This window comes from Mustela putorius, unplaced genomic scaffold (genome assembly GCF_011764305.1).
Source record: "Mustela putorius furo isolate JIRA1106 unplaced genomic scaffold, ASM1176430v1.1 tig00000421_pilon_pilon_pilon, whole genome shotgun sequence".
NCBI lineage: Eukaryota > Metazoa > Chordata > Mammalia > Carnivora > Mustelidae > Mustela > Mustela putorius.
Genome location: NW_025421375.1, coordinates 3,594,555 through 3,607,344, shown reverse-complemented (window position 1 = coordinate 3,607,344; position 12,790 = coordinate 3,594,555). Strand labels below are relative to the sequence as shown.

The 12,790-nt window shown below is 43.3% G+C and overlaps 1 protein-coding gene across 1 annotated transcript in view; it reads right to left on the bottom strand.

The window, feature by feature from the left end:
* The window catches only part of CCDC171 (coiled-coil domain containing 171), a 299,006-nt gene extending 292,980 nt beyond the window's left edge, over positions 1-6,026 (bottom strand). The window contains 1 exon segment of the mRNA XM_013063104.2: positions 5,739-6,026. The gene's annotated coding sequence lies outside the window, so the exon portion shown is untranslated.
* Between the last annotated feature and the right edge of the window lie 6,764 nt (positions 6,027-12,790).

Genomic DNA, 12,790 nt, shown 5'->3' with positions numbered 1-12,790 from the left:
AAAGCAATGGCCCAAACCAAACTGTAGGAGGAAACAGAGCCAGGAAATCTCAAAAACAAGCCACCGCAGTTTTTAACATTCACAAAACAGCACAAGACAGAGTGCCCCAATCTCAAAGTTCAAGTAAATTAATCTTCCATAAAAATAAGCCACAGGGTGTCTGGATGGCTCACTGGCTTAAGCCTCTGCCTTCAGCTCAGATCATGATCTCAGGGTCCTGGGATCAAGGCCCACATAGGGCTCTCTGCTCAGCGGGGAGCCTGCTTCCCCCTCTCTCTCTGCCGGCCTCTCTGCCTACTTGTGATCTCTCTCTCTGTCAAATAAGTGAATAAAATCTTAAAAAAAAATAAGCAACAGAAAAGTATGTGGTCAAATCCCATATGAAGTGAACACAGTTAAAAAGGGAGCAGAATTGAATGCTACAAATGAAAGCATGACAGAAAGACATGACCACAAAACAGATTAAACCTGTAACGTACTATTTCAAGATAAGCTAAAGGACCCTAACAAAATGGTACAAGACAGAAAAGAATTAGAATTAGGAAAACTCCGAAAGAAGGTGACAACCATCAGAGTTAGAAATGAAAGAAAAAAATTTCAGTGATGAAGACTAAGAGGGGACACAAAGTAAATACACATGAAAGAAAATGCCTGAAAGGACACAGGAAATAAAAAAAGGAAAGTTTTCTGAGTGAAAAGAAACGAAGGAGAGATCAAAAGGATTCAAAAGAAAGTGACAAAATACTGAATCCAGGCAAAGAATAACCATTGTGCAGACAGCAGGAGTCCCTGAGTAAGAAGGCAAAAGCAAGGAAACAGAGTACTAAAAGCTGTAATCCAGGAAAACTTTCCTGAAGTAATAAAAAGATTTTAATGTACACTTTCCTCTAGGATTTCATTTATTTATTTATTTGACACAGAGAGAGCGACAGTGAGAGAGGGAACACAAGCAGGGGGAGTGGGAGAGGGAGAGGCAGGCTTCCTGCCCAGCAGGGAGCCCAGTGCAGGGACCCTGGGATCATGTCCTGAGCCAAAGGCAGACGCTTAATGACTGAGCCACCCAGGTGCCCCTTAACATACATTTTGAAAAGCAAACTGTATACCAGAGAATACTGAACACCAGACACATTCTAAGGTAATTACTGGATTTCAACAAAAACTTGTGCACAAATGTCTGAGTGACATTGGTCATTATAGCCAAAGAGTAAAAAAACACCCAAATGTCTATTAACTGACCCATGGGTCAATAAAATATGAAATATTACTCAACCATTAAAAGGAATGAAGTAATGATACATGACACATAGGTAAACCTTGAAAACATATGCTAAGTGAAAGAAGCCAAACACAAAAGACCACAGATTGTAGGACTCCATGTATATGAAATGTATAGAATGATGAAACACATAGAAAGTAGACTTGTGGTTGCCGGAGGGTAAGGAGAGGGGGAATTGGATCTAACTGCTAAAAGGTATGACATTTCTCTTTGGGAGGGAAGGAAATGTTCTGGAATTGGATAGCAGTGATTGCCATGGAACATGCTGAATATACTAAAAACCAATGAATTGTATGCTTTAATACTATGAATTTTGATAGATGAGTTATATCTCAATTTTTCAAATTCATTATCCAAAAAGAAATCCTATCTAAAAAGTCTCCGTTAGCAAAATCTTTTTTTCTTCTTCTCTGTCTCTGGTATCAGCTCTTGATAACACTAGGGTTCAAGGGCCTACCTCTGCATGTATTAGGAAGACAACATCAATGAAGAGCCGAAGTCAGATCTGTGGCTGAATTTAAACCTTGAGTAGAGTTCTAACCAACTGAACGTGGCAGAGATGATGTAGTAAAAGCTCCCTTTTCATACACCAGAGTGAAAGGTAATGAATGATGAGGAAAGTAGCTAGGTACAGTAATAGAAATGTCAGTGATATAGGGAGCTGGGTCAAAGAATTATAGGTTCCTCACATAATGTGTTCCAAGCCTTACTTGAAACTTCCCTATGAAACTCCACAAGATAAATACTTTAGCTAATCTGTATGGTAATTAATTACAAATTCCTTATGCTACACAATCGACATCAGCCTTTCTCCAACGTGTAGCTAACTCTGTAAATAACGCTTTCCACTTGAAAACATTCGATACATCATTATCTATAAAGAAATTATCCAATACCTCAAAGCCACTCCTACTCTCATCATGCCAACCATGACAAACATCCCTTCTCCAGACAGTATGCTAAGAACTTTCTATATCTCTACACTGGCACTCTACACCAACCTCAAGGAAAAGATACTTTTTAATGTTCCCACTTTATACCTCAGGAACTGAAGCTTAAAGATATTCATTCAGGAGCGCCTGGGTGGCTCAGTGGGTTAAGCCTCTGCCTTCCACTCGGGTCATGATACCAGGGTCCTGGGATAGAGCCCTGCATCAGGCTCTCTGCTCAGCGGGGAGCCTGCTTCCTCCTTTCTCTCTCTCTGCCTGCCTCTCCACCTAATTGTGATCTCTGTCAAATAAATAAAATTTAAAAAAAAAAAAAGACATTCATTCAATCTCCTGTCCAAAGTCTCAGCTCTAGCAAGTGACAGAATCTGGATTCAAGCCCAAATTAGCAGACTCCACAGTTCTGCTGTGTCTTGCTATTTGTCGTCAAGACGTGGTTCACCCCCAGCCAGAGAGCACATGAGACCTTGCTTATCAGAAAAGCACTTCTCCCTACCACAGATTTCTCAAACACAGCTTATTCTTACCCATACCCCCACCCCACCCCCCAACTAACTACAAGGCAGAGTCCTGTTAATGAAAGATAACTCAGACCTCCAGTGGATTCTCAATACAAAAGGCACTTCCACAGGCTCAGGCCCAATCTAGGCCATTCTGTAGCAGTGATGGATAAAGGCAAAGTTTAGATCAGCTTTTTTGTTACTCTATTAATAGATGGATCTTCTCTCGATAATGGAGTTGGACTTCTCTCACCATTCCTACCAAAATAGATGAGGGGATGTTATATATATCATTCTTCAATAAGAAGTTTTTTAGACATAGGTAATAGAGCCAAATATAGGTGATCGAGGCCAAGGGATCAATGATCTAAACATCCTAAGAGTTAAGCACCAGCCAGAAAGATCATTCTACATTAGGTTGCAGAGCCACTGCTGGTACAAAGTTTCCTACCTCACAGCTGAGTCCTTCAGTGGGTCATACAGAATGCATTCATCTCTCAGTGTGTCTGTACAGATCAGGGGAAAAGGGAAAGGTGCGGGTGGGGTTGGGGATCTCATCTCTTAGTGTGTCTGGGGATAAAAACATAGAAACCACTATTATTGAGCACTTACTATGTGCCAGATACTAGGCTAACCATAACTGATCTCCCTGAATACTTCCAATAGCCCTATAAGATGATTACACATATTTTATGGACGAGAACACTGATGCTTAAAAAGGATGAGTAACTATAATAAAACTAAGGTACTACTACTTATAATAAATAAAGCCATTCAGTGGGAGGGATGCCTGGGTGGCTCAATTGCTTGAGCAACTGACTCTTGGTTTCAGCGCAGGTCATGATCGCAGGGTTTTGAGATTAAGCCCCAATGGGGGACTCAGCACTCAACCCCAGTCTGCTTGAGATTTTCTCCCTTGCCCCTCTGCTCCCCACCCCACCTCTAAAATAAATAAATAAAATTATTTAAAAAAAGATATTCAGGGGCACCTGGGTGGCTGTCATTAAGTGTTTGCCTTCAGCTTGAGTCATGACCCCAGGGTCCTGGGATGGAGCCCCACACCGGGCTCCCTGCTCAGTGGAAAGCCCGCTTCTCCCTCTTCCACTCCCCCTGCTTATATTTCCTCTCTCACTTCTTCTGTCAAATAAATAAATAAAATCTTTTTAAAAGGTTGGGGGGGGCACACCTGGGTGGCTAAGTGGGTTAAAGCCTCTGCTTTCAGCTCAGGTCATGATTCCAGGGTCCTGAAATTGAGCCCCACATCGGGCTCTCAGCTCAACGGGGAGCCTGCTTCATCCTCTCTCTCTCTGCTTGCCTCTCTGCCTACTTGTGATCTCTGTCAAATAAATAAATAAAATCTTAAAAAAAAAAAAAAAGATGTTCAGTGGGAGGGTTATAATTCAAACTCACATCTGGCTGACTTCCTAAATCCATTCTCTTTCATAACACAGTGCTAACTTCAATAATAACCACATCTGTGATGGGGGACTCTTTATCTGCAGACTTACATATTTCACCTTTAAAGAGGATGTCTGGTTCTTTCATCAAAACAAGACCATGACAGGGCGCCTGGATGTCTCCATCAGTTAAGTGTCTGCTTTCAGCTGGGGTCATGATCCCCAGGTCCTGGGATCCAGCCCCACATGGGGCTCCTTGCTATCTGCGGGGGTCTGCTTCTCTCTCTTTCTCTCTCTCCCTCTGCCCCTCCCCACTGCCCATACTCGCTCTCAAATAGAGAAATAAAAGCTTTAAAAAAAGGCTGTGACAAGGGGGCTGAGACAAAGAATTTCGGAATTAAATAGGACTTTAAAGACCAAGTTCATCCTCCTTATCTGACAGATAAGGAATCTAATGTCTAGAGAGTTTAGGTGATTTGCTTAAGGTCACCCAGCAATTAAAACTTTAAGCTCCATGGGGCACTTGGGTGGCTCAGTGGGTTAAAGCCTCTGCCTTCAGCTCAGGTCATGATCTCAGGGTCCTGGGATCCAGCCCCGCATCAGGCTCTCTGCTCAGTGGGGAGCCTGCTTCCCTTCCTTTCTCTCTGCCTGCCTCTCTGCCTAATTGTGATCTCCGTCTGTCATATAAACAAATAAAATCTTTAAAAAAAAAAAAAAAAGTTCAAGCTCCAGACTAAAATTAGTCCCCTCTTTCCTCTTAGCAGGTTGCACTGTATTTATTTCATCTTCATTTTAAGGGAAACCACTGTTCGTTTCCACTCTACCATTGTTTGTTGTTACTAGGCGCTAACTGGTCAATAAAACAGATGACGAAATGGTAGGGCCTTCTCTCCAAAATCATGCGAAGTATACAAAACACTCATGTGTTCTGTATTTGAAAGCGTTGGACACCAACCGAAATTGCTGCTCAAGGAAGCTAGGCAGAATCATTAGACATCTTAAAACGAAAAAATATGCATTTGCCTAGGATACATATCACGACGGAGTAAAGAACAGTCAAAAGGAGGCTCTACTTCTGAAGAAAATTTTACAGCCTTGGAAAAACAGCTGGATTTTCTGTCTCCTAGGAGTCCTGGTGGATGAGCAGTAGAAACTTCAGAGAGCAACTCATCCTTTCATTTATCAAACATTGATAGAGTGTCTAGTGTGTGGCTGGGGTTTGTTTGTTTGTTTGTTTGTTTTCCTTTAAGGATGAAAAAGACGTGGTCCTTGTCCTCGAGGAGTCTTCTGATTCTTGGAGGGGAAAAGCCGGCAGCCCGGAGTTGTAAACCTTAGAAGTTCTAAGTCCAGGCCCTCTGGGTCCTGTCCTCTGGTCCCTACTCAGTCCTCTGGGTGCTGCTGCAGCGGTCTCCGGTTGGGACGCTCCAGTATCTTCCCCCAGGTGGGCGGACAGGCCCAGCCCAACGAGGTATAGGCGTGTCCCCACAAGACCCCAACAGCGCCAGGACAACCACGAAGTAACTCGGGGTTCCCCATAACTCAATGCTACCACCCATACCTTCCTCAACACCTCCCCGCCCAAATCGTTCGCCTCGAAGCCCCCACATCCCGTGGTTACCTCAGGGGGCTCCCGTGATCCAGACCGCACACCCCAGACCCCAAGGGCAGCTCCAAATCTCAATGGTAGAAAGACGCCTAGGCGGATCGCCGGGGTCAGAGCAAAAACTGTCGGAACCCGACGGACTCTAGGACCCGGGGAGGGGGAACGAATAGCAAACGGAGACAGAAGGGGAAAAACCCGGGGGAGAAGTGTTTACAACGGCCACTTCCGGAGGCTCGGCCTCGCTCGCAGACCTTCACAGACTTTCACAGGCTTCCCGGCCCCGCCCCAGTCGGCCCCGCCCCAGTCGGCCCCTTTCCTCCCGCCTCTCGCCGCCCGCAGCTCCAGGATACGCACTCCGAGAATCCGGCGCTCGGATTGGAAGAGGAGGGCCCGCGAAGTTGCGCGGCCGTGCGGGAAGGCGAACAGGCGCATGCGCCGTTGCTGAGGAGCGGCGCGCTCGTGACCACGCGCGATCCCGCCGCGCACGCGCCCCTGCCGCACGAGAACGCTCCGGCCCGCTCTCCAGTGTTCTGTTCCCAGCGTGAGGTCTCCAGGTCACGGGCTCAGAATCCCCAAAGGCGCCAGACAATGCAGATTTCTTAACCCTAACCCCTTCTCCACGCCTACTGAATAAAACTCTTGAGAGGCTGGATCCCCGATTGTTCGTTAAACTGCCAATGGAGCCCCGCGGGGTCTGTGGGTCGGTGGCAGGGCCGGGGGTAAATTTTGCTGGCTCGGCTTCTCGCTGTGCAGCCCGCTCTCGCCTGCAGGACGCCCCCCCTCCCATACCCATTGTATCCCAGCTTAGGGTTGTGAACAGTGTGGAGATAGCGCGGGTCAACGCGCTGACACTGTTGCAGCGCCTTTCATTATAAATATGACATAACGAAGCACCTCGGGAAAATTAAAAAAAAAAAAAAAACCTTGGCGCCTTAGCATGGACTCCCATCTCTTTCCTATCCTCCTCCAAGCCCCCGAGCGCACGCGCGCGTACACACGCGCACACACGCCTTCTTCTAGTTGATAATTTATACTTTGGTTTCCTCCGGTAGCTGCTTCACAATCTGCTGCCGCCCCAGGGAGATTGGAAAACCAAACGCTCTTTTGTTCCCCGGCATTTGAAAACCTGTTCCCTAAAGAACAACGCAAATTGGCGGGATTTTGATTGAGGATTTTTATCTTCACCACCTCCTCCCCTCAAAAAGGTGTTTGATGCAAAACGAACCTTTTATGCTAAAATTGTCCCATGTTGGTTGTAATCAATCTGAAACCAGGTGTAGGGGCCTTCTTTTCCCTGTCTCCCTGGGGAGAGCCAACGGTCATAAATGCAAATGAAATATAAACTGAGTTAAAACCTCCTTGATTCCTGTAACACGGAAACCTGAATTGGTTTGAGTTGTCATAGGTTAAAAAAAGAAGCCCGTCCCGCTTCCTAATAATTTTGCCAGAAAGAGGATAATTGCTGCAAAGGCAAGAGTTTACGGAAAGGAAAAAAGAGCTCATTCTAACATTTAGAAATCCAGTGGAAAATTACAACAGACTGATGAGATTAGGGGTTTCTTTCCCCTTTTTTTTCTTTTTGCTTTACAAGTTTTAAATATATAATTTCTTATGTTTTAAAAAAATCACAAAACAGGGCTCCTGGGTGGCTCAGTGGGTTAAGCCGCTGCCTTCGGCTCGGGTCATGATCTCAGGGTCCTGGGATCGAGTCCCGCGTCGGGCTCTCTGCTCGGCGGGGAGCCTGCTTCCCTCTCTCTCTCTCTCTGCCTGTCTCTCCATCTACTTGTGGTTTCTCTCTGTCAAATAAATAAATAAAATCTTTTTTAAAAAATCACAAAACAATGTGTATGGCAAGAATAAATGACAAATGTACTATACTGCACACTTTTTTAATGAAGAATAGGTGCCATATGAAGGTTTGAGTCTTCACCTAGTTGCTCACTCAATATTTATTGAATACAGGCTACATACCCAGTCTGGAGCTAGGTGATAGAAATACAGGATATTTAATTGAGGTACAATGGGAATCAGAAGAGGTAAATGTTAATAACAACCATGAGCACCCCCCAAAGGCTTTAATGGAGAACTATGAACTTACTCTGGGAAGATGATTATAGATTCACAAGCTGAGAAAGAACTGGAAGACATGAAACAGAACAGGAAACATAATGAGGCACTGGGAAAACTGGAAGCTCAGTGTGTAGTCCTGGGAATGGGAGAACTGTGGAGAGTAAGATAGCAGGCTGGAAAAGTAGGCAGACCCCAGATCACAGGGACCCTCTCGGGTCATAGAGGAGACCCCCTTATGCATGGTTTCTCTTTCTGTGACTTCCATTACCTGCAGTCAACCAGGGTTAGAAAGCAGATCATCCTCCCTCTAACATATTCAGAAGATCAATAGTAGCCTAACTCTGTCATAATGCCAATGTCATTCACCTCAATTCATGTAATCATGTCCACGTTTTATCATCTAAAGTGTACGGTACAATAAATATTTTTGAGAGAGAAGCCACATTCACATAACTTTTATTACAATATATTGTTACAATTTTATTTTTTTAAGCATTTCTTTTTTTTTTAATAAACATTTATTTATTTATTTATTTGACAGACAGAGATCACAGGAGGCAGGGAGGCAGAGAGAGACTAAGGAAGCAGGCTCCTTGCTGAGCAGAGGGCAGGATGTGGGTCTTGATCCCAGGACCCTGGAATCATGACCTGAGCCAAAGGCAGAGGCTTTAACCCACTGAGCCACCCAGGCGCCCCTATTGTTAAAATTTTCTATTGTATTGTTATTGTTGTTAATCTCTTACTATGCCTAATTTATAAATGTAACTTTATCATAGGTGTGTACACATAGGAAAAAGACACCCCAGTCTCAGGCATCACTGGGTGTCTTGGAACATACCCCCATAGACAAGGGAGGACTACTGTACTTAGTTTATCAAACAACAAAGGTAATGAAGGATAACAATTACACAATAAATCAGACTTATAAAATATTTGGAGGTTTTCTGTTTTTCTTCTTTTTTTCTTTTTTAAGATTTTATTTATTTATTTGACAGAAATCACAAGTAGGGAGAGAGGCAAGCACAGAGAGAGGGGGAGGCAGGGTCCCTGCTTAGCAGAAAGCCCATGTGGGGCTCAATCCCAGGACCCTGGGATCATGACCTGAGCAGAAGGCACAGGCTTTAACCCACTGAGCCACCCAGGCGCCCCAGTTTTCTGTTTTTCTAATAGTTACAAGGCTCCTTCTCTGCTATTTCTGTTTGCCTAACATGCTACTGCTACTTACAAAAAGTTATACATAAAGATGTTCTCAAAGTCACATCCCTTTTAACCTTAAAAGACACAATACTCACCGGATTCTTTTTACTTTGAAGATATTCAGGGTGCCTAGGTGGCTCAGTGGGTTAAGCCTCTGCCTTTGGCTCAGGTCATACTCTCAGGGTCCCAGGGTCATGGTCTCAGGGTCCTGGGGCCATGGTGTCAGGGTTCTGGGATGGAGCCCCACATCTCAGAGAGTCAACTACCCCCCCACCCCCCACCTCCTGCCTCTCTGCCTACTTGTGATCTCTCTCTCTCTGTGTCAAATAAATAAATAATCTTAAAAAAAAAAAAAGATATTATTCAATTCATCCCCAGCACGCCACCAGAACAGCTTCCAAAGTCAATAATGATCTCACTGCTAAATCCCACTCCCTTGAATTCACTGACACTTTGATCCTCCTCAGATTTCTCTGCAGCGTAGGTAAGACTCCTGGTTTCAAAGAAAAAAGACCCCTGGTTTCTCCAACTCACTGACTTTTTATTGCTTGCTGCTCGGGAAACTGTTATCCCCTTCTCGCCCCTCAATGTGATATTTTCTCAATTTCTGCCCTCAACTTTCACGTTTCCACATAAACTTTCTTGGTGATGTCACCCATCCCTGGGTCCATATGACTTCATAATATCACAAATTCTGCTGTGGTTGCGAATTTTTAAGTCTCATTTGAACAGTATCACTTGAATATGTGGTAACATTGAATTCCACATATCTAAACATTCTCTTTAACTTCTTCATGAAGCCCCACCCCCCCAAATTGTTTCTCTATGAATTTATAAAACTCATCTCAGACATCAGATGGGGGGGAAAAAACCCTCAGAGAATCTTTCTTCTTTCTCAAGGTCTCAACGCCTACATCTAAGAATCACTAAGTCCTCCTTACTTTTTTCAACTCTCCTGTCTTGTTTCTACGCCTACTACTACACCTTTTGATGATCTGTTTCTTTACCACTTTGTATGCAGACACTTGTGACCAGAACCAGCTCTGTGTCCTGATGCAAGTCACTCCCCTCCCCTTTCTGCGCAAATTCTCAACATTTTTATAAGTTGACAACTAAACATCTAGGGCATTGTTAAACTGGCAAATAGGAGCAGAAGAGATCAAAAAACGGAAAAAAAAAAAATCAAAAGCAGGCCTAGGGGCACATGTGTACCTTTCTGACATTAGGGGAGTGTTATGAGCTGATTTTATGCATGTGAGCCTTAGGGTTTTTTAATCGCCAGATGAGCCACCTCCTTTTGACCCTTTAGTAACCTCCCTCAGAAGGTTCAAACACCAGCTGCTTGATTATTATGCTGCTTTGGTATCAATTCTTAGAACTGCAAGGCCTTGCCATAATTGCTGCTCTCAGGGGCTCTGGTCCTTTGCTCCCTCAGTCCTTGTTCTGTGTGCTATGACGGATGATCCTTCTAAAGCATTGTCAACCTTAAAAATTAAACAACAAAGGTTATCAAGCAGCAAATGAGTTTATTCAGATATAGCAGAGGAATTGCAATTTGGGACATGCCAGCTATGGTGAACCATAAGCAAAGGCAGAGAACAAAAGGAGGAGAGCATCCTTTCTAGAGGAAAAGAAAATATTGGAAGGAGTTGATTTGAAAAGAAGTCTGTTGGAGGAAAATGAGACTTTTATATACATATATATGTAATTTTCACATCTTAACTCAGAGTAACTCAGCTTATATTATCCTATCAAATTTTTTAATGGCTCCTCAGTCCTTACTGCATAGAACCCAGACTTAACCCCTTCCCCCTCGCCCATCAATCAAGTGCCCCTAGACTTGTCTGTACACGCTTTCCAGCCTACCGTCTTCTTCTTCTTCGGGTTTTTTGTTTGTTTGTTTGTTTGTTTGTTTGTTTTTAGAGAGAGAAAGATACACGAGAGTGAGGGGGTGGTGGGGAAGACTGGAGCGCAGAGGGAGGGAGAGAATCTTAAACAGGCTTCATGCCCAGCACAGAAACCAACACAGGGTTAATCTCACAAGCCTGAGACCCTGACCTAAGCTGAAATCAAGAGTCAGATGCTTAACTGACTGAGCTACCCAGGCACCCCCAAAGATACATTTTTAATAGCTGCATTGTAATCTATTTTGTGAATGACTGTAATTTACTTATCCAGTCATCTGGGTTATTTCTGACTTGTTCCTTTTCTTTACAAAAAAAAAAAAAAAAAAAAACCCAAAAAAACAAAAAACTGTCTCTGTAGATATACTTGGCATACTTGTCTTTTAAAGTCTCATTACAGAGATGCCTGTGTGGCTCAATTGTTAAGGCTTTGCCTTCAGATCAGGTCATGATCCTGGGGTCCTGGGATCAAACACCCCCCCCATTAGGCTCCCTACTCAGCGGGGAGGCTGCTTCTCTCTTTTCCTCTCCCTGTTGCTCCCCCTGCTTGTGCTCTTTGTTTCAAATAAATAAATAAAATCATTTAAAAAAATAAAATGAAATAAAGCCATATTATACATTCCTACAATAGACATTTCTAGATAAAACAATAAGCTTTTTTTTTTTTTTTAGTTTATTTTTTAGTGATATCAACACCCAACATGGGGCTCAAACTCATAACCCTGAGAGTCATATGCTCTTGCAACTGAGCCAGAAAGGCACCAAGGAAAGAATAAGCTTTGAAAACTGAAAACGATGTAATTATCTGTCATCTATGTTGAATAATACTGGAACTAGACACCAGACATACTTTCTTGTGCTTAGGTTAAACAATTCTGAAACCCAGCAAAAATAACTTGGTTGCTTGCTCAAGTTAATACTTGTTCTTAGAAGATAAAACTGAATTTGTTAAATAGATTTCTCATGAAGACTAACAGTTTACTTAAAAAATGCTTCAAGACCATTGCCCTGCTATGCCTACAAAGCTAAGGCTAGCGTACAATAAACTCTGCTCAATCTTGATCGTTTCTCTGATTTGCTTCCTTCCCTAGAGTTATTCAGCCCAAGTACAAAAATCTTAAAAATAACTGGCCCCTAATTTTCTGTTTTGAGATACCTCTAAGTCTCAGTAAAGTGGTATTCTCCCTTACTGCTGCAAATTTAATAAACTTGACTTTGCTTCGCAACAGTTTTTATGATGAGCTTTTGAGGAGTCAACATTTGACAGCGTATTTAAATTTTTTATACAGAGTACCAGGTTAGCTTCTAGGACGAGTGTATCAATCTAAAGAAATAACAACATTGTGAGAGAAAGTCGGCTTCCCTCTGCCCTGCTAGCTAGCGCTGGATATTTTTGCAGTATTGAAAATTTTCCCAATCTGGTAGTCAAAAAATGACACCAAATTTTTTTTTAACTTTATTAATTTATTTGTTAGAGAGAAAGAGAGTGAGAGAGATAGAACACACTAGCAAGGGGAGGAGTAGAGGTAGAGGAGGAAGCTGACTCCCCGCTGAGCGAGGAGCCCCAATGTGGGAGTCGATCCCAGGACCCTGGAATCATAACCTGAGCCAAAGGCAGATGCCCAACTGACTGAGCCACCCAAGCGTTTTGATACCTCATTGTTCTAATGTTTTTTTAATTTGCATTTATCTGCTTATTAATGAAGTTCAGTAACATCTAGAAATGCCACTTTTATCTTATGTCCAGGGAAGCATGAAACCACTATTACACCACCTCTGCCATCAGAAATTAGAGCAGAGAATTTGCCAAGTCTTAAGAATTTAATTTACAAGCTTATCATGAAGACTTTAAGGAAGATGGCAGAGTGGGAGGAGCTAAACTCACCTCCTCCCATG